The 25028-nt window shown below is 42.8% G+C and overlaps 2 protein-coding genes across 11 annotated transcripts in view; one reads left to right on the top strand and one right to left on the bottom strand.

The window, feature by feature from the left end:
- The window catches only part of P2RY14 (purinergic receptor P2Y14), a 51319-nt gene extending 34635 nt beyond the window's left edge, over positions 1 to 16684 (bottom strand). Inside the window, exon 1 of the mRNA XM_081064419.1 lies at positions 16391 to 16684. The gene's annotated coding sequence lies outside the window, so the exon portion shown is untranslated. The remainder of the gene's footprint in view (positions 1 to 16390) is intronic.
- MED12L (mediator complex subunit 12L) overlaps positions 1 to 25028 on the top strand; it is a 322241-nt gene that overhangs the window by 149735 nt on the left and 147478 nt on the right. The gene's annotated exons all lie outside the window — the stretch shown is intronic.

The following is a 25028-nucleotide window of genomic DNA, read 5'->3' on the forward strand; positions in this document are numbered from 1 at the left end:
ATGGTGAACAGAGCCAAAACACCATCTAGCTTAAAATTGTATGAGTTGATATTACCAGAACATACAAGGAACTCCTGTTCACCTCTTACTTCCTTTTTAACCTAGCTCTGCTGACATCTTTTTAAAGTTAGTTTTTAATGACAACGTATCTAAGTACAACTCCGTACTGACCAGCTTTGTTCCTTGATCACTTTCCTGTGTGTGTAGGCACTAGGACCTAGTCTGTAAGAAGCACTAAGCTCCTTATTTGTGTGAGTGACTGTAATCATTTCCCCCTGTTCAAAATAGCATTTCTGCTGTACTTGTACTCAAACTACGTTATAGTCAAAGCTCAGACAGCAACAACAAACATTTATCTTTATCCTGAGGGCCTCACATGCCTTATGCTGGTCTTCTGTTTCCATCTCCCCGAGTTCTGTGAGGGCCTGGACGTGTCTGGCCCCTTTCATTCCGTGTGTTTCAGGTCGGGCGTTGTCTGGTGATCCCTGTGTGCTTAATGCCCACATGACCTTGGTTTTGATTCTTTTGATGGGAGCATCTTGACATTCAGATCCCTGTTTTATTCACACATTTAATTCGGAAACAACAGAAGGGTGGAAATTTTGAAACTACATTAGATTCTTTCCCATCCTCATTTGAAAATGTCTTTATATGGGAGAGATTAGGGAGCTGTCTTGCACGATTGGATGCTGGAGAGACCAAAAGAAAAGGCGCCAGTGGTAGTAGTGATGGGGGAGGGATAGCCCCAGCCACTGTTTTATACTAATATTAGAGCTAGTTTCTAATTTACCTAATGAGGTGTTTGATACATATTTGCCAAATTGAAATTGCCAAGTTGAATTCAGCTGATAGTCAAGTGTAGCCTACCCAGAATTTTAGAGGGTGGGAGGGTTGGTGATGAGGGTTGGTAGGTAATTCATAGGTGTGTAATGGAGAAATGGCCACTAGTTTTCTTAACATTAATTCTACTAGGGAGGTTGGTTGATTACCTGAAGGAAAAGCCAAAATGCCCACATAATTCCTTAAGCCAGTAATTCTCAAAGTGTGGTTGCTGGACCCCGGGCCAGTAGCAGCAGCATCTGAGAACTTGCTAGAAACATCCTGGCTCCTTTTTATGTCCTGGATTACCCCAGACCCCTCCACCCCAGAAACCAAGTCTGGGGTGGGCCCAGGGTTACGTGTTTAAACAAGCATGTTAAAGTTTGAGAATGACTATAAACCAATAATTTGTAGCAGCTTTATGTTGTGACGACCTTTCAGAATTTGATGAAACCCAGAAAGCTAGAAAAATGCACAGACACATTATGTATAAACAATAATAGAGGAATGTGGGAACCCCTGATTAAGTACTCTGGTATAAACTGCGTATTTCAGTTTTCTGAATATATCCTATTAGAATTATTAGAGTCTAAGTCACACACCAGGGATTGTTTAGAGAATTTGATTATTATGCATTTTTAGTACCAGCTGTAGCCTTGGCCTGTGGTTTGCCCCCAACTTTTTTCATGGAGAGCTTGCACCTTGAGATCTCTCCAGACATTAATCCCAGGCCCTCTGTGAATGTCAGCAGGTCCTGACACCTGTTTGCTCAGCCATAGACTTGACATAGTGGAAACTTCTGGCAGTCACCCACCCAGCCTGAGAGTGAGAAGGGAATTCAGTGAAGACTACTTTCAACAACTTAATTTTCTAAAAAATTTACTAAGGAATGCATGGGCAAAATAGGAAACATAGAAAAGTGAAAAGAATAAGATTAAGATCTTTGGAAAATGTATTCTTGGGTAACCAATTATTTTGTTGTAAATGGTGAAATAAGTGAAAAAAGAGTCACTTGATGAATGACACTAGAGGGGAGTTTGTGTCTCCTTGTTATGCACTGCAGTGATGACAGTATTAATAATAATGCCTAATATTTATTGAGTTTTTATAACCTACCAGATACTTTTCTGAATTCCCTATTTATACGACCTCATTGAAACCTGATAGCTGGTGTATGAGGTAAGTACTATTAATGCACCCCAGTTAAGTAAGGAGAGTGAGGCACAGAGGGGTTAAGCATCTTGCCCAAGTTCACATGGATGGTAAGGATTTGAGTTGAGGCATGGTTCTCTGTCTTAAATATGTGCCCTCTGCTGATCCTCCAGTATGCTAAGATAACACTGCTGTGAATTCCTGTCACGTGGTGCTGGTGGTGGTGGAGAGGAGACCCATGCATGAATGCCATGGGGTTGAGGGATGCGGAGTAGGACATTTCTGTATGGGTCAGTGGGTACAAAGGTGGATCAACAAGTCGGGAGTGTGCACAGGGCCTATGCTTTTGGGGTGCCCCAGCACCCTTTAGTGATAGGGCTTGCTATCAGCCTCACCTTGAAATATCTCCCATTCCTTTGTCATCGACATGTAGAACTGGTCAAAGAATGCCTGCTGACTGGAACTTTCCTAGTTTGCCTTAAAATGATGAGCATCTGTTTAATTTTAAACTGGATAACATTTTCTGTGCTGAAGATTCACAAACAGCCGGAACCAGACGAAAACGTGCAAATGTAGCATTCAGAATTTGCTGCTATAATGAGGGCTGACAGAATTATTATCGGTCACTGAGCCTTTAAATAATACTTGTTTGCAAAGTTGCCTTGTACTTTGATCTTGAGTTTAATGCCAATTTGGGTCACTATCAACTTTGCAAAATGTCACGAGCTTTGTATATTCCATCATTAATTTAATTTTCCTTAAAATTATTTCCCAGAACACTAAGTAGACATTTTCCTTAATGTTATTTGAAAGAAAGAATCCAAGAGCAGATTGGTTTAATACACGCAGTGAATAAGGATTCATCTCTGAGAGATACGTTATAAGACTGTGGGCCTACAGAGTTAGAATTCTCTGGATTCAAATCTACCCCACACCCTATCAGCTGTCTGAGTCCGGCTAAAATATTAATACTTAATTCATGTGTTAAATAGGAATGACTGTATTCTATAGGATTGTTGTAAGAATTCAGTGAGATAGCATAAAGCTTTAGTGCAGTGCCTAAAATGTGGAAAGCCCTCAATAAATATTAGTAATTATTAAATAGAAAGGCAGATACCTGTCGGCAGAGGTTGAGATCTCTTACCATTGCTCCCAGCCCCCTACCCACTTAGCAGTATAGCTAGGTGACTTTTCCATGTCAGATTTTAAAGCTCTACCTTTTTCTTTAGAATAGTTGCACACCATCCCATGGAAGGAAAGAATCATGATGTGATCATTTCCCTATTATTGGTATTTGGGTTATTGCATAGTTTCCTCCTCATTATAAACATCTTGTACTTTTATTTCCTCGCTCTCTTCTACAAATGTTGAAGAACTCCCCTCAGAACTTTGAGGGTTGTGTTTTGAGGTTGGTCTTTTGTACTACTGCTGTAATTGTTTTCATTATTTTGTAAGCACTTGTTTGGTGGGGTACCAGGAAGCATTTGTACTCAGTGTAAAATAATTATTGGATATACTGTCCTATAAACTGAACTGAACTCTTTTCACGAGGGCAGTAGAAGCGTGCTTTGTCAGATAAGAAAGAGGAAACCACCGAAGAGCTTTTATTGAAAACTTCCTACGGGCTTTGTAAGTTTATTACCTAATAAACCTAAACTCATTAGCTGATATATAATTGTGTAAAGTGCACATAACCCAGTATGGAGAGTTTTCTCATTAGTATTTGATGGAATACCTTTTCCCTGAAATTGTTCCTCCTCAGTTGCAGTTTAATTTGGGCATTTAAAAACTTCTCTCAGTCATAATCAATGCTGGGAAGCAGAAGTCTCTTATCTAGCCCTCCTGCCTCCACTCCCCCTACCCCCGCCTGCCCCAGTTTCTTCTCTAGCCAAATACCAGAGGGTTCCCTAAGAACACAAAGCACGACTTGGTACTTCTTTCCTCTAACCCACTGGGAAGGTGGATTGAAAGAGGGTTTCCCATGGCACATAGAGTAAAATGCAGATTTTGGCCTGTGGGGCCCTCTGACCTGGCTGCACTTCTTGAGTTCCCTGCCTCGCCCGCTCTGTGCAGCTGCCTGACCTCTTGCTGCTGACCTCCAACTTGTCAAATCCGTGGGAACCTTTGCATATACTCCTCTTCCCTCTTTGTCTGATTTCATTCAGGTCTCCTGTTCTGATCTCTCATTGTTGTGTTTGCACCAGAGCCCCTCATCCGCTGGACACTCCCAGGGTGTCCTGGCCCGGTTCTGCCTGGTGGGTGGGTGGGTGGGTCTTCCTCCTAACGCTGCTCTTTGTGCTGTATTAGTTATGCATTTATTGTGTGTCTTCTCCCAGGATTATAAACCCCTGAAGTCAGGGACTGTCTTATTCTTCTGCGCCCCAAGCACCTAGAATAGTGCCTGGCACAGAGAATAAATACTTTATTAATATTTATTAATTTATTAATATTTATTAATAAATAAAGTATTTATTAATAAATACTTTATTGAACTAATGAAGGAATAAAGGAAGCAGGGAGGTACTTGTAGAATATAATGTATGACGCTTTGTTGGGGGACTTTGGTCTGAATACTGATCACAGAAACTAAGAGTGGATCTTCTAAATTTGAAGAGTTCAGAGGAACTGTCAGTCTTTGAGTTTATTTTTTAGAGCATAGACATGTAGTTTCTGAGAATTTTTCAAAAAACAGAAGTACTATGAATTGATTTTTCATCTTTGAGCATCATTATCTTCTGCTTCTTTATTTTACTCTCGTATTTACATCTTATATCCTGAAAGCGCTTTTGAGTCACCGTTTTCATCTTCTCAAATGCCCACAGGCAGATGGGGCCCCCCTTTGTCCCCCAACCCCCCTCAAATTAGTGATGACAATTTTACGGTATATTCAGAGTTCCTTCTCCCTGGAGGAAAGGGCATATATAGCTGGCTCATTTAAGAACACCCCTGTCTGTAAGGAAGAGCCTGAGAGTGATTTCATAACGTTTCCCACCTGGCTCTGGGAAGGTCTCAAGGGCTTTCCCGGAAGCATTCCAGGGAGGCTTGTGTAATCTCCATCTCATCCTCATCAAGAGCGTTTCTGTTGCCACCTCTCTGATTCATTAGTGTTCCCTGTAAGATTTTTTTTTTGCGTAGGAGTTTCTTCCAATGAATCAAAAAATGTTTAAACACCTGCAATTGAGGAGGGTCTCTTTCCTTTCTAGGGAATAATGGGAGGGCTTGGAACAGGGCCTGTGTCTCTGAGATTCGAAGGTGTCAGATGAAGGCCAGGGCAGGCTGTTCTGGACGAGGCCGACTAGGTGTGACCCAAGAAAACATTTGATTGTTGTCTGTGCCTTGAACTTAATTACAGGAGTTTTTGAGCCACTGGCATAGGTTTTACTAGGCACAGGTGCCCTTGGTTTTTGTGCCATCTTACTTTGCCCTCTTTCAGTTCCTCTTTTCTCCTTAGTGCTTCAGTTTGTGGCACCACACTGCTGTGGAAACTTTATGCGAATGGCTGCTCATGGTGCTGTGCACTTGGGGAAGGCTCATCTCATTTCTGTTAAATACAGCAGGTCCTTGAGTAACATCGTTTTCGTTAAATTGTTTTTCATAGTCTCGTTATGCCTTAGGAGCTTAACCTTCTATGTACATCAGTTAGCTTATGGTAAAACTGGTTTTCTTCTACCTTCTTTGGCTTAAAGGTGCAGCACCTAGCAAAGATGTTAAGTGAGGACTTACTATAATTAGTTTCCCTTTGATATCCTCAGTTTCAAAGGCATTCAAAACCCTCTTTTAAAATGAGAACATGAACTTATCAAAGTCAAAATGTAAACAAATTTGTGAAATATTTGAACCTTATCACTGAATGTGTCTGGGGAGCACAAACATAAGAAACTTTTAGGCTCAGATTCACAGTACCACCCCATGGAGGGCAGTTTGTTGCAGACTGAATGAACTTGACATTAAACACAGGTTGCCTAGACTCTAGACATTCTTAGAATTCTATTTGTACAACAGCACTTGTTCTATAATTGCATGGTCGTTTTTTTTGGTTGATACTTTTTATTTCCACATTAGTCTTAGTTACGTCATATGGTGGGGTACAGGTGAACTGAGTTGTTTTCTTTGAATATTCTTTTGTATTCTAGAACCTTGAAGATTTTAAGTAAATGAAGGAGTCCATGAGTAAGTGACCTGAACAAATCAGTGGAAGGAATTCCAGCCATAGGAGAAGAGCTTTGGGACGTAGTGGACTGGACAGGGAAAAATAAAGCAGAAGGCAATTGGCTGTCTAGTAAGAAGCAAGTCAAGAGTCAGAACCAAAAAATTGCTGTAGACATTCTCTGAAGGAAAAGCTCCTTTCTTCTAGGCAGGAAGTGGTATGCGCAGGCTTTTCATGCTATTGAATTCTCTGTAACTTTTACAAACTCACTACTCACTTGAAATCAATCTAGTCTCTCGTGGGGTGCCTTCAATGTGATTTAAAATGGATTTTAGGAAAAATTAGGATTTATATTTCACAGCTAATATTGAATTATTGTAATAACAGTAATATAACAGTAAATGCTATAACATGCAAGAGAACTTTTCTAATTAAGTATTGTTTAGGTAGCTCATTCTGGAGTGTATTTTTTGCATGTTAGAGTTTCTTAGATTCTTTAAATAAAAAGTTTATTTTGGCTATTATTGGAACTATTAACTAAACACTTCATGGAACATCAATCTTAAGACAATATTCTTTACTGGGAGTTGTTGCTGCTTTGATTCATTTGACCTTCAGCTGTGGAAATGATTGTACATTTAGGATGGTATAAAAATGCTGGAGTGCTATTAAGGAAATGGGGATAATTGAAATACTTAATGAGAAAAGGAGTTAAAATGTGTAACTTAACCAAATTCAAGTAGCTAGACACAAAACCATCTTTTCTCTCTAAAAAGAAATAATAGCAGGTTTATATGGTAGTTACGCTTCTTCTATTTTACACTACATTGTAAGCAACTATTGTTCATTACTTCCAAGAAATGTTAGCTTGTGAATCTGGGTAATCACTAAAGAGTATGTGCAAGCTGCAAGTAAGTACGTAAGTTCTTGTAAATAGTGTTCCTATGGCAGTTTCTCATTTGTAGTGTGGAAACTTAAGAGCTAAAGTGGAGTAATAAGAAATGAACCTTACTCAACAATGAATGTGTTTTTGCTCAATACTGTCAAGGACGCAGCTGTCATAATACAGTTCTTCAGAATAGTCTCTTCATTTCTTAGTTTGCACATTGTTTTATCAACTGCATTGATAAATACTTACAAAATTCTCTATGATCCTAGTGAATTTATTAATTTCTCCACACCCCAATAAAATGGAAAAGAGTATTTTTACTCTTCTCAGTCTCGCATTTTCTTAGTAAAACCGTAAGGAAATAGTTTGAAATACTCTATTTTTAAGATGCATTAGATTGTTGAAAGTAAACTGATATCTTAAGATGCTTCACCGTAGAACTGGGAGGTGGAGCTGGGCCCCTTGTTAACGCTCTAGTCTTGACTTTCTGTTGAACTCTATGGTAACCACCAGGGGAAGGGATGCAAATAAAGGGAGAAGCCATGTTGGGCTCCTTTCTTCTTCCCATGTGTGTGGCGGGTCGGCAAGACCGGCAGAGGAGTGTGCATGCATTCTGGTTTTTTGTTTTTTGTTTCTTTTCCTGAATAAACCGTTTTCTTTTGGTGGACTATCTGGAGAATTATTTGGCCAGTCGACAAGATAATAGTCTTTATCTGAATAGCAGGAGTAATTCTCTTAATATGTTTTGAGTTGGCATGTTTTCCAGAAGAAATATTAGTAAACATTTTTTTAAAGTCATCTAAATCCTATAAAACAATGTGAGTGTTATAGGCTATAGAAAATATGTCCCCTGCGAGTAATATTGTTAATATTACTTTTTTTTTTAAAGTAAGTTTTCAACAGAGCTGCTGTGAATCACTGATTATTTTTATGGAGTCTAATTCATTAAGGAGAATTGAGTCTACACTAATTGTTCTAATGTGTATTCAGAAAAGAAGAAATTGATTGTGCGTAAACTCTTTTCTGTGCTGGGTTAAACTGTTACTTGCACAGAAATGGAAACTTTGGATTATCCCTGCCCTAGTCAGAAGTTTGTTGTAAGGCAGGGCCTTAGCACCAGTTCTAAATGGATACTTTGGGGTTGTTCCATTGGGTTGCCTTCATGACTTCATTTCTATTAGTAGGTATTCTATTAGTAGTTGTATTCTATTAGTAGTATCCAGGATGTTACCGAGGCTGAACACAGGCCCTTTCACAATACATTACTTTCAAAATACATTGCTCTTAACTTGTAAAGCATTTATAAATGAATGCAATGTTTGTAGAGCACTTGTTCTACTCCAGAGATCTATTACCAGATGAAACGGGGGGGTCAGAGAAGTAATGCAAGATGGTTGGTCATAGACCTAAATATAAAACTGAAATCATGAAGATTCCAGAGGAAAACAGAATATCTTTTCAACCTTGGATAGGCAACAGTTTCTTAGAATACAAAATGTGCTAATCTTAAATAAAACAAATCAATAAATTTTACTTTATCAAACTTTAAAACTTCAATTTTCATTAGACACCATTAAGAAAATAAAGGCAAGTCACAGAATGAGAGGAAATATGCACAATATTTATCTTGGTTAATGGACTCAGACTATTTAAAGAACTGTCATAACTCTAAAAAAAAGACAAAGAACTCAAGTAAAAAAAGTACCCAAGAATCATGAATAAACAATTCACAAAAGAAGATGTTTGACCAAAGGACACATGAAAAGATGCTCAGCATCATTAGTCAACAGGGAAATGCAAATTGACATGATGAGGTACTACTTCACATTCATTAGAATGGCAACAAAACAAATAGCAAAAAAAAGAAAACAAAGAAAAAAAGAAAAAAAACCCAAAGGAAAACCAACTGACGGTACCGTTGACAAGGAAATTGAACAATGAATACTTTCATACATTTTTGGTTGGAGTATAAAATAGTAAATGTGCTTCAGAAAATGGTTTGGTAACTTCTTAACGAGGTTAAACGTATAGCTAACAACCTTATGAGCTAGTAATTTAACTCCTAGGTGTCTTCCTAAGAGAAATGACAGCATATGTCCACAAAAAGACTTACTAGACTGTTCATAGCAACTTTGTGCATAATAGCCCCAAATTGGAAACAACCTAAATGTTCATAAACAGATTAAAATGAGTAAAGAAATTGTGTGTACTTAATTGTGGTAGACGTATAGAATACCACTCAGTGATCAAAAGGAATGATACATGCCAACAATATGGATAAACCTCAAAATATTATGTTGAGCAAAAGAAGTCACACACAAAAGGGGCATGTACTGTGTGATTCTATTTAAATGCAGTTCTACTACAGGTAAAACTATGCTCTAGTGACAGAAACCAGGAATGTGGACACATTTGCCTGGAAAGGAACGTAAGGAAACTCTGTGATGGAAATACAGCAATTGGGGTGGTAATTACATGGTGTCAAAATGCATTGAATTTACATTTAAAATCTGTTTTCCATTGTACTGTGTGTAGTTTATACACCAACATACATTAAATGGGGGGAGAAAACAAAGGTGTAGAACTTGCCCTTGGAGCAGTAAGGGTGTTAAACAGACATGAAGCAGATTGGAAACTACATGTAAGTGGTATTGGACTTTGGAAAGATGGCAGAGATGGCAGGGAGTATGCGCTATGTGAGTTCTCAGAAAAAGGCAGGTCAAACAGGCAAGGCTTTCTGGGCAAGAAATGGTTCGTGTTGTGTTTTGAAGATGGAAAAAATGGTAGAGATTGGGGATTGGAGGGAAAATATTTACACTAGGGTCAAGGTCTCAGTTCAAGGGGTCAAGACAAGAATAAAAGACATGCTTTGAAGTCAATAAACATATTAATTGAAGTTGTTTTCCTTCTCCGTATATCACCTCCCAACCCTCCATTGCTGTACCATTTTCCTCTTTCAAGACTCAGCCTGTTTCTGTTTCTTTTGTTCACTAGATGCTCCATCTCTGTTCTGTAGTTTTTTCTGAACTCCAATTTTAATTCCATAGTGTAGCACTTATTTTTTCTCGGGTTACAGCCTACATGTGAAGTGTTCCCTGGGGGAAGGTAGCTTTTTCTCCACTGCCCCAACTAAAGTGACGAGTCCACGGTCAAATATTGAAGATTCTTTGGGTGGAGGTTTGATGGATGTGCAGGAGAGGGCGTCTGTTGGAACGTGCATTGGCTTTAGTCAGTGTATGCAGTCAGTTAGGTATCGGATACTGTGATAACTAGTACAGTTCTTCTTAGGTAGGTGTTTTTATTCTGTTTTTTACTGATGAATAAGCTGGGCAGACAGAGGTTAAGTGACAAGCTGGAATTTGGATGTATCTCTTTGGTTTTCACTGTTCTTGTAGTCATCAAACCACTGTGCTATGTTACTGAGAAATACGATGGTGATGACATCAATAAACATTGATTGTACTCTTATGCCAGCCATTCTTTGGGCACTTTCTACGTATTAATTCATTTCATTTCCGTAAGTGAGCGAAATGAGTCATTCATTAATTTATCAAAGTCATAGAAGGGTAAGTGGTGTGAAGTAAAGATTTGAAACCAGGTAGTCATTCTAGAATGACTCTTTTTATTATTATGCTCTGTTACTGGGCTTGGTAAACTTAGGGTCTGCTTTGTCTCCCTTAGAGCATGGCATGCACCTTTTGTTAGGTGGGGTAGGTGTGGATTTAAATAAAAAACTAGTGAGGCAGAGTATTGTTTCCATGACATTTAGTTTGTTAAGATCCTCCTTACTGCCATCCATCCATAAAACATTAGTGGAGAAGCTTCACTGTACTATTTCCCTACTAGGCTAGCGGCAGGCTCCATTCTTCTGAGGGATTAAGAGTCTACGAACGTCTAGGTCTGGTTTATTTTTACTTATGTGGCTTCTCAAGTATTTAAAAATTCTCATACTACTTGAATACAACTAACAAACTAGACATGACTGGTAATGTGCTAAATTTATGGTTTGTGAAGGAAAATGAGTATAGAACTCTAATCAGCAGACCCATATTCAGAAAAAAACAGTCTTGCCACCATACCAAACTATTAGGCAATAAGTGTACAATAAGTTAAAATAATATTCTTAAAGGAGATGTATGTCCTTTTCTAGAAGTGTTTCAGACGTAATCTAGGGTGGTTTTGTTTTGTTTTTTTCTGTTGTGGTTGTTAACCAGCTGTTTGCCTCATTGGCACTGGTGATGAGGGCTGTTGCATTATTCAGACTCTTCATAGATTCAGTGATAGCAGGGCCAGTTAATTTACATGTTACGTTTTCTTTTCATCTCAGAACATATCCCCCCTCTTCCTTTTTTCACTTCTATAAAAGTGGCGCTTGCAGAGATATTTATAGCAGGGAAAGAGGCAGTGAGATCCTTGTGCAGAAACATAGATAGGTATTGTCAGGGGCCAGGAGGGAAAGAATATTAAATTAAATAGTAAGGGCCAACTCTTAGGACATTTAACTGAATTTAGTATTATTTTCCATGTTTCGTTTTTTTCATTAGTATATGCAGGGCTATCAGCTCCTAACTAGGGTTAGGTCAAGAATTCGGATCAAATTAGTCAATGTTGGTTGACTTTTGACAAGAATAGCACCCTCTTCATATCTCTAAAAGAAAATAAAAATACGATATAATAAGTTATAATATGCCCAAAGATTGTTGTTCATTTCCTAGAGGAGAAAGAGTGAAGATGTGAAGGCTTGTCTTTGTGTCTGTTAGCATGCAAGCTACATGAAGTCAGCCATGCTCCCTCATGCACAGGGCCCCTACCACTTAGAGCTGGGGCTGTCACATGTCAGGGAACCAGCATTTGTTGAATGAATGATGACTGAACTATCTCGAGAATGTGAGTGAGAATGAGATTTCATTCATCCTCTGTAGCAGGGGGAAGCCTCCTGTGCGCTCACCCACCAACTTGACCTTAGGGCTGGACTCGCTGGGAACATCCTCTAAGCAACAGGTGAGTCCTGCTTTCCAGCCAGGTATCTCTCCCACAGTAGAAGAAAGGTTGACACATACCAGGTCTGCCTGGTGTAAATTACTCCTACAGTCCAGTGACATGAAGTGTGTGATCCCGGAAAACTGACAGCCAGATTCTTCTAAGTGACCACACCAAAGTATATGTAGTTGACCCTTGAGCAACACAGGGGTTGGGGTTTTGACCTCCCACTCCCGTGTACTTGAAAATCTGCACATAACTTTACTCCCCAAAAACTTAACTACTATTAGCCTACTATTGACTGGAAGCATCGATTAACACATATTTTGTATGTTACATGTGTTATATATATACTGTATTCTTACACTAAAGAAAACTAAAGAAAAAATGTTATTAAGAAAGTCATAAGAAGAGAAATATATTTATAGTATTTATTGGAAAAAAATTCCATATTAAGTGGACCCACGCAGTTTAAACTTGTGTTGTTCAAGAGTCAACTGTAATCTCCTTTGGGCCAAATAGCTGATCTTTTTCTCTTTTCTTTGAGATCTTAATTTCAATAGCAGGTGTTATATAATTGAATAGAAGTCACCACCCCTCTCTGATCTGAAAGATGAAGGGTCAGAACATGATACCATCTAAAGCCTTTGATGCTTTTCAGAAACAACAGATGGAAGACTTAAGTGAAGAGTAAAAAGCCAGCAATTTAATTTAGGCCGAGTGAAGACAAAGATTTCAAAGGAATTGAAAATTGGTCAGATCCAAAAGCAGTATTTCACTTTGCCTTTAAAGGAGCAGATAGATGGAGATGCTTTGGGGCAAACTTGGGTTTTCTGTGAATTAACCTAGTAGCGACATTATTGCTATGAAAATAAGACTAGTAAGTTATTAGGTTTGTACTTGATAGGGAGCTAGTCAGGAAAAGAAAACGCTCTTACAACTAGATTTTATATAGTTTGTTGGTGGGTACCTTTTTTGTAAAAAGGGGATATCGCTGCTGAAATTGGTTTGCTCCCGTGCCTCCTAGATGTTTATGAGGCAGTGCGTCTTCTAGCATTCAGGGGGGTTGTGGGTTTAATACCAGATGAAGCAGCAAGGCTTGAGCAGTCCCAAGTAGGAAATAGAGTCCAGCCAAGGAGCCCCCTTTGAAGCATGCACTCTGATCTGTGAGGACGACCGTGGCATTTATTGTCCAGCCCAGGACCTTCTGAGGCAGAAAGGGGGCACTATTTACAGATAGTCTGACAGCAGGTGAAACCTGCAGCGGCCTCAGGACTTGGGTTGCTTTACCCAGTGGACTTCAAAATCGAATGTGCAGCAAGATCACCTACATGGCCTGTTAAAACCCAGGTTGCTGGGCTCCACCCCAGAGTTTCATAACCAGTAGGTCTGGGGTCTAACAAGGTCACCGGTACGATGCTGCTTGTCCATGGCCGCACCTCAAGAACTGCTGCTCTGCCTGAACAGGTTGGCACTCTTGGGCTGATCATGCCATTTTCAGTTTAGAGAAACTTTCCTTATTGTCCAGTTCTGCTCCGCTAGACAGCCTCTGCCAGGGAGGGTGCCCGTGAGGAAGATGGCAGCATAGGCTCATGTTGGCTTCAACCTGTGTCTCCCGGGATGGTCTGTTCTTGGTATGCCAGAGGCTGCTGGGAGGCTGAGACACCACCTGGTACCACCCTGACTTGCAAGGAAATGCGTACACCAAAAGGGATAAACGTGACCTCTGGTTTCTTCCCACAGAGACTTAGGCGGAGGGAAAGCCTTAAGACCGGAATTCATTCACTCTGGAGGCATTTTACAGAGGGAACATTGTTTTGGGCAATGATATTCCTCTGTTCGGCAGGTGACTTCAGAGGCATCTTAGCTCTAATTGGAAATCTTTTCCTCCTTCTTTTCTCCTCCCTCCCTCCCTCCCTCCCTCCCTCCCATCCTTTCTTCCTATGTAATGCTTAAATACCTGGGGATACTATGCTGCTTTTACTTTTTAAGCATTTGTTCATTATTTTGTCCTCTCAGTGACTGGCTTAGATTGAATGAGCAACTTGTAGATAGTTTTATTAGTGAGGCACATGTGAGTGTGGGGTTTCCCTGTAAAGCAGTGTCCTCAAAGTGTGGGCCCCAGGGCAGCAGTGTCAGCGTCCCTGGGGATTTGTGAGAAATGCGAATTCTGAGGCCCCAACCCCAACGTACTGTGTTGGAAGCTTTGGGGAGTCAGGCCCCGGGATATGTGTTTAACAAGCCTTCCAGGTGCTTCTGATGTGCAGCAGAATTTGAGAAGCACTGTTGTAAATGGTTTTATGTTACATCTTACTAGTTTGGGTCTATAAAGGTATTGAAATGTCTGGATTATGTTTTCCAGTGGTCTGATATATAATCACATATACATCTGCCTTGATTAGTGTTTATAATAACAGCAAGAACAATAATGATGTCAGCCTCCATTTACTGAACGCCTCTTCCATTACTGTGTTAAAGATACTACACACATGATCTGATTCAGTCATACAGTAGTCTTGTACTAATGTCACTCACTGTTTTACAGATAAGGGGACGGGGCCCAGGGAGCTCGGAGGACTGGCCTCGAAGAGGGTGGTCACTCAGTACCCTCCTGCCTAGTGTACCCATTCGCCATTTTAATAGGTTTGTTCCCCCCCCCTTCCCCGCCCAATTCTCCTTACGTGGAGAGGTTTTCTTTTTCTACTCCTGCCTTCTCCACACAGGTGTATTCTGTTTGAAGATGTCAGAGATCATTATAATTTCACATTTTTAGTAAACCTTTCCCTCCCCCCAATATATGTACATGATACTAGATTGAACATATCCTACAAATACAGGATTGAGGATGGAAGTAATTGAAGAGGATTGAAGGACATGCTGATCGAGGGGGGAGGGAAGGGAGTGGGTGTAGCGGTGGTCAGGCTGGACTGAGTGAAACCCTGTGGGCTGTGGGAGCCAGCACCCTTGAATGGAGTGCCAGTACCTTCTGGGTGCTCAGGGGGCTCAGGCTCACGGGGAGATCAGCTGGGCGGCCTGGGTCTACCTGCTTCCTCAGGTGTGAAGTGGGCTCTCAGCAAATGATGCTGCTTTCCCCACACTCTGCCCGTTCACTTCGCCCTACTGCTTTGGGTATCTTTGTGCCCCTGATTTCTTCCTTACAAAGTTACAAGACAAGAATTCATAGTTTATGTCTACATCACCAGTGTGTGGTTGTTTTTGTGTGTGCATACTTTTGTATGTGTATTTGTAGATTTTACTAAGTATAAAATTTATTTGTATGTTCACAAATTTTAAAATGTTATTTTGATATTTTATAGTGGGTAAATTAAGTTTTCTTATTTTTTTTTAACTTATCAATGATATCTAAGTATTTCAGTGCTAAAATTGTTTTCAAGTCCATATTAAAATTAAAAAGTTTTTTTTTTTTTTAAATTACAGTTGATATTACAACATTATATAGGTTTCAGGTGTGTAGCATAGTGGTTAGCATTTATATAACCTACTAAGTGATCACCCTGGTAAGCCTTGTACTCATCGTCACCATACGTAGTAAGGCAAACTGTGGTGTTTTTTGCTTGTTTGTTTGTTTGTTTTTGTTTACCAGTGTGACCTTTGATTCATTTTCTCGATAGCATTAGTTGTCCTTGCTTAAAATATATATATATATAGGACTAGATGGATTGCATGAGATTGGTTAATATGCTGACAGTGTGGATCTGTGCCAATTCCTGGGTGTATAATTTAAATTTATAACGCTTAAAGTATTTTAAATAATTGAGCTGATTTGTCACACATCATAAGTAACATATGAACTCAATTTTTTGCTAATCAAAGCAAAGTAGATGTTTTTGCAGCTAATAATTCTCTTTAAATGTAAATAAATATCTTATTAGGTAATTGAAGGGTTAACTTACCATAATAACCACAAAGATAAAAAGCTTTTTACCTACGTAAGTATATGTACCATTAGATATTAACTACATCTTTGCACATGCAATTATAAACAAAACATGATCGCAAGGACTCATAAATATTATTGCAATAATTGATTTTGTAGTTTTTAGAGGCGATTTTGATATACATTTACAGGCTTTGGAAATCTTTGTCCTGGATGAATACCTTTTAAGCATTTGCTTGATATCTCTTCAGCACAGATGTATTTTGACAGCCACAGTTGGAAATCATAAATAATCATCACTGATAAAATTTCAACTTGGGATCCCCAAATCAGCACGACGCAGTGTTACCATACCAACATATTACAGTTCTCAAACAAAAAGTCAGATAGCGGGACCGTCCCGTGTCACTCAGCACTGTCGCCCCCAGTTCTGATGTCTCCTGTCCCATTCTCATGCGCTATTCACATACACTCAGGTCCTCTCATGGAAGAGCCATTTCCTTACCTGCCTCTAGCACTTCATCTGCAAGTCAGGCAGCACTCATTTCAGAGTATGTCTCGCGGTGTGCTCCAAATTGAGACTGTTCTATGCAGAGTTCTTGCTTGTCTTTAACAACAATTGAAATCAGGAACTTGACCGAAACCACAAGATAGTGGGTCGAGAGTCACTCTGCTGAGGTCGCCAACTAGAGCTTCCTCAAGGCTGGGAGATGGAGGAAACGGAGGAAGACGGATGGATGTTTGGGTCTCTGTGGCTGTCAGGCTGGCCTCTGCTCATTCCTTTCCTTCAGTCATCTCCAAAAAGGTTTCCACAATTCCTTTCCACATCTCCACATCATCTAGCAAATGAACAGCCAGGCAACAACCTACATATGTTTTCTTTTTAAACTTTGCTGTTGCCAAATTCAACACGCGGTAATAGGTGATGGTGGGTAACAGGGAGGGACGACATGGTTCTCTCTGAATCACCTTCCTAGGTAAGAGGAAATTGTCAACAGCCGCACGGGATAGCCACAGATGGGTGGTAGGTAGTTGGGGCTACCTAGAAAGCGGAATTAGCATTTCAGTCAAGAAGCGTTTTGACACCAGTGACCACAGCTGTCAGATAAGAGGGGCTGCTGTTGCGGGGAGTTTTCACCATATTTGAGCATTTCTGACAAATAGATCATGGGTAGCATTTCAGATAAACTCCTAATGTGTTCATCTTTTGCTAAGTTTGTGCTTTTTATGTTACTGTTTTGAAAGTAAGAGGCAGTAGCCCTTCATATTTTTAGTTCCAGTTCTGTAATATAATTTGTAACGTCACGCCGAGTGTCCAGCGTCTTTCCCTTTGAATACTCGTGTTCAGTTAGATTGGGCAGTATCAGAATTTGGCTGCCATGGCCTCATCTGAGTGTGTGATTCAGAACCAGAGAAGGACAGAAGGAAACTATGCTCTGGAAAGCTCTTTATAAGGCTGCTGCATTTCAGGTGCGTCCACTCAGATTGTCCCATTGCCACATTATAGGCTAACGGCTTAACTAGTTCAGTTGGATTTAAAAACGTAATATATACATTTACAGTTATAGTAGTCATTCATATTCACTTGTATGCTTATGATCACACCAGCAAGTGGTCTAGATACTTTGTGTGCACCTACTATGTCGGAGGCAGTGCTCCAGACACTGGAGATGGAGTGACAAAGGCAAACCCAAGTCCCTTCCCTCGGGAAGTTCATTTTCTTCTTTTGTGTCTCACATGCAGACTACATAGTCACCGTTGATCCATTTAATAGGCTCAGCAGGGCCCTGAAGACCCCCAGCTGCTTTAGTGAGGCTCCCCACTTGTCCATGCCCCAGGTATCCATTCTGGGCCCGTACTGTTCTGGCTGCTGCTTTGACTACTGGGGCTAAGAACACAGGCGCTTGCGGGCTTCAGCTGCAGTGAGAGCCAGCAGGTACACAGATGGAAGGACCAACGGAAGGACGAGCCGACCAAGCCTGGTTATTACCAGGGCACATTGCAGAGTCCTTCAGCTGTAAACATATGCTGGTTAAATGGATGATTTGGCATCACCAGTCTCTAAGCTGCAGCTCTCAAGACTTGCATATGTGTAGCAGGAGGTGCTGTTTATTCTGCCGGTCTCAGAAACACCCATTAATCATCCCAGGTGCTCTCCTAGGCATCTTGCCTCCCTGTGGGGTGCTCCACATACCTGGTACTGAGTATGATGGGGGAGGAAATGATGACTTCCTGTACTGGAGCTGCTTGTTTTCTCATTGGTACCAGGAGTTGCAAAGGCCATGGCCAAAGGGATACTGCTGTAGGTGGTCACCTGATGGCAAGTGGTCCAGATAAGGGAGGTGGACCCTGGGTAAGGCCTTTGGGTTCCAGGAAGTCTGGAGAAGTAGAAAGCTCATGGCCCACACGGGAATCGGCTACCACTCAGCTAGAGCTTGTCAGGATCCCGTGTTGCCTCATTTGTAGATGAGCCAAAGTAATCAGAACCCTGAGTGCTGTTTGTATGTTTAGCTGTTTGCATGTTCTAAATACTGCATGTTTTAACTCACTGAGTTCTCACAAGAACCCGATGAGCTGGCTGGGTTTCACTACTCTCCCCTCCCTCATCCTTTTCTTACTAGCTGAGGAAATCGAGGCACAGAGATGTTAAGTTCGGTCCCACAACTCCTAGAGCTGAGATTTGAACCCAGAAGAACAGCTCCTGGAGCCTGTGCTCTTAACTGCACTTTCAGGTCTCTCCTGATTTTGCGTGTTGTTATCTAAATCAAATACTTTTCAAGTTCCTGAGTACCTAATGCCTTGTGGGCCAAAACAAAACCTGACCGTGCACTGGATTTGGCTTATGGGAAGTCAGTTTGTGGCTTCTGTTTTATAGTTGTAGTGGCAAGAATGACAGAGAGGGGACAGCCAGGGGACTCAAAGGAAAACTCATCTACAAGGATTGGATCAAAAGACACTTACATACTCTCACACACACGACTGCGGGGCACTTTCTTTGTGCTATCGACTTACACAGCCAGTCTACATAGGGACCATTTGTGGGGGGTCCATTCCTGTTTTTATAGATGAGAAAATAGAGCTCCAGAAAATTTAAGTTGCCAAGCTAGGAGGTGGCAGGACCGGACTTTGGAGCTGGTGTTTAGATTCAGAGTTGTGGGGACAGAGTCCCAGAGAGCAGTTTCCAGGCTCTCAGCCTCATGTGAAAAGATGCTGGCTCGGGTAGTAGATGGCCGTCAGCTGTGGCTAATTGACCATCAGCTGTTACCAGTTAGCCAATTGGCCATTGATATAACTGCCGTGGCTGCACTGGTTGGTGAGTCTAGTTGAGAGTCGAGTTAGTTGGTCGGTTGGCAGAAAAGTGGACAGCAGGTTGCAGGTCGTGTGACTCCAGCCTCTAGTGAGACGATAGTGATATGACTCCCCTATCTATGGCTCCGTGGGTGTTCCTTTTTGGCCTCACCATGTCCTGCATTCTTATGTGGGGAGCAGGACTAGAGGCCCTGCAGGCTGCCCTGCACGACAAATGGCACAGTGAGCAGGGTATGACGCCGGCCAAAACTCACCGAAGGATGGTGGAGCAGTTTGTGCATGTGAAAACACAGTCTTGAGAAGCCCATGAGGAGCAGCGCCAGAGATGGGGAGCACAGTCTTCCTGGGAGAGACTTGACCCCTCGGTGGATGGGTGGTCCTCTCGAGCCTCCGGATGGCATGCCGCCCTGTTGGCCATAGCAGGCATCACCGTGGGCTTTTTGGTGGTCTGCTGCTGTAGGCTCCGAGGGTTGTGGACATCTTCCGCGGAGGCCTCCACCCACTCAGACACTTGGCACGGCCAGCAAGATTCTGACCAGGGAGGAATGGAGTCTGACTCTGGGCAGGAGGACAGGTGGCCCCCGCACAGTGTGTGGTGCCCAGTGGCCACTGTTCTCAGGAGTTGGACCCCCTAGGAGGGGTGGGAGGACATGGACAGCTCTCCGACCAGTGTGGAGAGGGCCCTGCAGGTTCTGGCTGAGCGGTGGCCGGAGGAGGTGAAGGCTACAGCCGGCCGCGTGGGCTGGATGTTCCTCACGGCCTTGCGTCTCAACACGGAAAAGGCACTTAAAATGGCCCAGGTGCCGGACCAGGTGTCCCGGTTGGAGGTGCTTAAGCTCGGGTCCACCTGTTAGAAGAGGGGCCCCACCGTGGAGACTCTGAGGCAGAGGCGGAGGAAGTGAGTGGAGACAATGTAGCTCCCAACCCCCAAACTCCGGCCAATCTTGAAGCAAAAGGTAAAATGTGAGCATCCTGTGGGCCCCGGGGGCGTTGCTGCCGGCAACCCAGCTGTCACTGAGTTCACAGCCTATACCCTTTATACTCCTGCTGCGTTGCAGGAGCTGGGGAGGCGGTACCGACGGCGCCCTGGAGAGCCAGTCTCGGCTTGGCTATTACGTTTATGGGGTGAGGGGGCAGACAACATTCTCTGCTCCCCAGGCGAGATGGAAAAGCTAGTCTTTGTGACAGTGCATCTGTCCCTGCGACAAAGCGACAAAGGTTACAGAACTGCCATAGGTTGGCCCATGACCAGGGCAACCACTCTCTAACAGAGTGGCTCACTGCTGTGGTACGCACAGTATGGGGACAGGCTGGTGAGCTGCCAGACACTGTGAGTCAATGGCAGTGATATACGGAACTTATATCATCTGTGAAATGGGTATGAGACATGCTATTTTCAAACCTAATATGCGGGGGCCGGATGACGACCTTTTTACAGCCAGCATGAGAGATCTGGTTTTGGATACTGCACCTGTGAGTGCCTTTGGATCCTTGGTTGCCATTCTTACGCCCTTGTGGGGCGACGGATCCATGAAGATACAACTGCCATGGCCACCCTAGGCGATGTTTCCATGAAGATACAACTGCCATGGCCACCCTAGGCGATGTTGAAAGCGGAGGCGAAGGAAGTTAAGACAGGAGGTCCGTGCAGTTGAGACCTGGAAGCCCAAATCAAAAGTAAAGGGGCCAGGTCATGGGCCTCAGAGAGTAACACGCGCACAGATGTGGCGTGATCTCGTGGCAGCAGGGGTCGATCGGGAGAAAATAGACTGACAACCCAATGCACTTTTGTTGGAAATTTGGAAACAGTTGCGTCCGGAACAGCAATCCCGGAGAAGCCTAAAGGAGAAGTCTGGGAAAGCGCGACCCATGTCCCTCCAGGACTTCATGTGGCCGCTTGAGGTCGACTTTTTTCAGCTTGATTAGGGGTGCGGCCAAGGGACCCGGTCAGAGGGGAGAGCAGGGACCGGAGGCTCCACGTGGTACTGTCCATACATTGGTCCCCTTCTAACGTGTAGAGGGTTTTGGCCCTAGTTGACACTGGCACAGACTGCAGTCTTATCTATGGAAATCCAGAACTGTTCCCTGGGCCAGCAATCTGCATGGATGGCTACGGGGGGAAAGACTGTGACTATAAAAGCTGTTTCCTTGCCACTGGGTATAGGAAGGCTTCCCCCTGGTACCTACAAGGTTTATGTCTCCCCCGTTCTGGAGTATATTGTAGGGGTGGACGTGCTACATGGCTTCAGCTTACAGACGTCAGTAAGAGAGTTCTGTCTCCAGATCTAGGTGGTGAAAGCGGTGACACGCGGGCATGCTCACCACCCTCCTCAAGTGTTTCCGCAGTCCTGGCGCGTGGTTACAGTGCGACAGTACCACCTGCCAGGAGAGCAGGAGGAGACTGGTGGTACCCTAAGAAGCCCAGGAAGTCAGGCTGTGCCCAAAAGGACTGGTGGTGGCCTGAGAAAGCCTGGCTGTGCCCAGAGAGCCTGGCTGTGTCCAGAATATTGCATTCACCTCCAGGCTCCTTTCACAGGGACCCTCGTGGAAGATCCTTGTCAACGTAGATTTTGAGGCGAGACCCTGTAGGGGTGGAGTGTGGGGACAGAGTCCCAGAGAGCAGTTTCCAGGCTCTCGGCCTCACGTGGAAAGGTGCTGACTCGGGTAGTAGATGGCCATCAGCTGTGGCTAATTGACCATCAGCTGTAACTAGTTAGCCACTTAGCCACTGATATAACTGCTGCGGCTGCGCTGGTGAGTCGGGAGTCGAGTCAGTGGGTCTCTTGGCAGGCAGAGAAGTCGACAGCAGGTTGCAGGTCGTGTGACTCCAGCCTCCAGTGAGACCATAGTGGTATGACTCCCCTACCTATGGCTCCGTGGGTGTTCCTTTTTGGCCTCATCATGTCCTTTGTTCTTATGTGGGGAGCGGGACCAGAGATCCCGCAGGCCGCCCTGCATGACACACAGCATGACACCCTGCATGACTGTCGTGCAGGGTGTCATGCGGGGTCTCAACTTCTGCTCCCCACATAAGAACACAGGATATGGTGAGGCCAAAAAGGAACACCCGCGGAGCCATAGATAGGGGAGTCATACCACTACAGTCTTGCTGGCGGCTAGGTTGGAGACACAGGAAGCAGGAGCCACACTACCCACAACCCACTGTCCACTTGTCTCTGCCAACCCACCTCACTTGGTAGCTGCAATCCACCGTGCCAACTGCAGTCCGCGCCTCTCTGAGTTCCTCAATCCGCGCTAGCTAGTTTAGCCACGGCAGTTATATCAGAGGCTAATGGCTAACCGGTAACAGATGATGGTCAACTAGTCTCAGCTGACAGCCATCTACTACCCGAGCCAGCACCTTTCCACGTGAGGCCGGGAGCCTGGAAACTGCTCTCTGGGACTCTGTCCCCACAGTGGTGCAGGTGGTAATGATTAAATACCAGGGCAAATGGTGGTTTCAGTGACTTGAGTGACTGAGATGCCACTTGCCTTGGAATTGAGGAAGATGACCGTGTAAGGATCCAAGAAGAACTCGGTGGATTATGTCTTCATCTTGTGTTCTCAAGATGGCATGTCTCAAGACAGATTGTCTACTTTAGTCAAGTTTTTAGCTATAGGACCTTACAAACAGGCGGACAGTGGCAGGTCTCGTGGTTTCTCTTTCATGTTTGGGAGTTTTTTTGGAGAAACACCTGGAGCTGCTTCCTCTTCCCCTGGGCCTCAGGCTGCTGCCCCTGCCCTCTGCTTACCTGGCGACTCTGAAGCAGTTCTCTCTGACTTCTTTAATGTCTTTGTTTATGTACCTGGCTGGCCATGATGGACATCATCTGGGGACCTTTAAAAATGCAGATTCTAAGACCCTACTGCAAATGATCCGAATCAGAACTCCTTGTGTTTTTGGCTCAGGAACCTATATTTTCAAAGGTGCCTGGATAATTCAGAAATGTTGCCAAGTGTGGGCATCCCTGCCTCCCTGTTCTGGAAACTCTGATCGTACAGCACTTGGAGGAACTTTTGTTTTCCAGGCAGATGCCCTACCTTTCAACCTGTTTTGTTCAGACCACCCCCCATCCCCCAGCTGCCTGGGCCCCATATCAGTTACTGTCATAGCTTTGGACAGCCATGCAGGACTTGAGAGCAGAAATTTTGATAATCAGAGGGTATAGGGTGCGATTAATGAGAAGAGAGGTTCAGAGAGAGAGACCTAAGAGAGCGAGAGTACGGCTAGAGCAGCCACAGATTAGATGAAACCCAAGGAGGAAGGAAGAATGTCAAGTGTGTTACACAACAAAAACGTTGGTGCATTTAATTTATAGTTCCGCCCATCTTCTTTCATCAGTTGTTTTCCCCACTGGATGTCAGTGAATGATGCAAACCTATCTTTGCTGTGTCTGCTCTTACTCCCTCTTCTTTGCAGGAAAGTCTCAGGAATGGCGCCTTTCTTTATTTATGCTCCTCACCCTGTCACCCAGGTTTTGAAAACTAGCCCTAGCTGTTCCAGACTGTGGACACATGGAATCATTGGTGGACATACTTGTGAATGACTCAGACATATTTTGATGCAGTATTTAATATCTGCCCTGCCACTATTTTGTCTTTCCTCGAGGTTTAAGCGGGGTGTTTCATGGATATGCTTAAATGCAAAGATTCACTTGTACCCATGTTTCTCCACTGGAATTGGAAATAAGTATCTTATTAATATTTGCAAGAATATTTTATCCTGTAAAAGTATTTAATGATCATATCTTTATGTATTTTTAAAATTAGGTATTTTGTTACGATGTTTAGCAACACAACTTGGCTTTATTCAACACTAGACACCAGGTTCAACATATGAAATAATAAAATAAAAATTAAAAAATTAAAAAATAGAGGACGTGTTCCATGCTTTCAGGATTCTTACTAGCAAAAAAACAAAAATAAACAAAAAAAAACAGAAGAGGAAAAAGCGAAAATAATCAGTGTTTTGTTTTGTTTTTCTGTAATGTTTTATTAATACTTTATAGTAAATAGTTCTATGTTCCCTCAACCCCTTCCTATTTTATTTTGTGGAACCCTTAAAGTACTGTGGGATTTCATCCTGATGAATCTTTTCCTCAGAACCCTCCACATACCCTTGATGTGCCTGCCACCCCAGCGCACTGCGCATGCTCACAGACACACACATTTCCTTTCTCCGACATTGTTTCCAGGCTGGACCTTGCCTTGTTAGTAATAAGACTGGTTATATATAAACATCCCTTGTGTATTCATAGTACGAATCGAGTGAGTTTAACACACGTAATCCCCAAATATGTGTTATTGTTTCCAGTCAGTTTCCATCCTGCCTGTCTGCAACTGCCCTTAAAGCTGATTTTCTCACTTCTTGGTGTTATATAAATGTTACATTTTGTTCCTTAGCCCAGAATATCTTTTGTTTTTTAAAGTAAGTACAAAACAATGTTGTCATTATTGCCGTATCCCAGATTTTCCCCATTTGCTTCATTGGACAGTAGGACACGCTGGTGCACTTGGCTTTTCCCCACTGGCTGTCTCAGACTTGCTCATGTTATCCCTCTCTAGATCCGCCATATTGGTTTCTCGTGACTTTGCAGTATTCTGCAACGTATTTAATCGGTTCACATTTTGAACATTTTCAATGAATTTAATTTAACCACAGGAGCTATTTACTGGGTTTCACCATGAAATAAAAGTTTTTAAAAATGACTTTGCTGACAAGTGATTTATAAGTAAATACGTCTGTATGTGTGTTGGGGGCGTGACAGACAGGAGTCCACTGGACATTATGAAATATATTGGGATAAGAACACAGAGGATTTTAGTGCAAGGCC

This window comes from Rhinolophus hipposideros (genome assembly GCF_964194185.1).
Source record: "Rhinolophus hipposideros genome assembly, chromosome: 2".
In the NCBI taxonomy this organism is placed as follows: Eukaryota; Metazoa; Chordata; class Mammalia; order Chiroptera; family Rhinolophidae; genus Rhinolophus; species Rhinolophus hipposideros.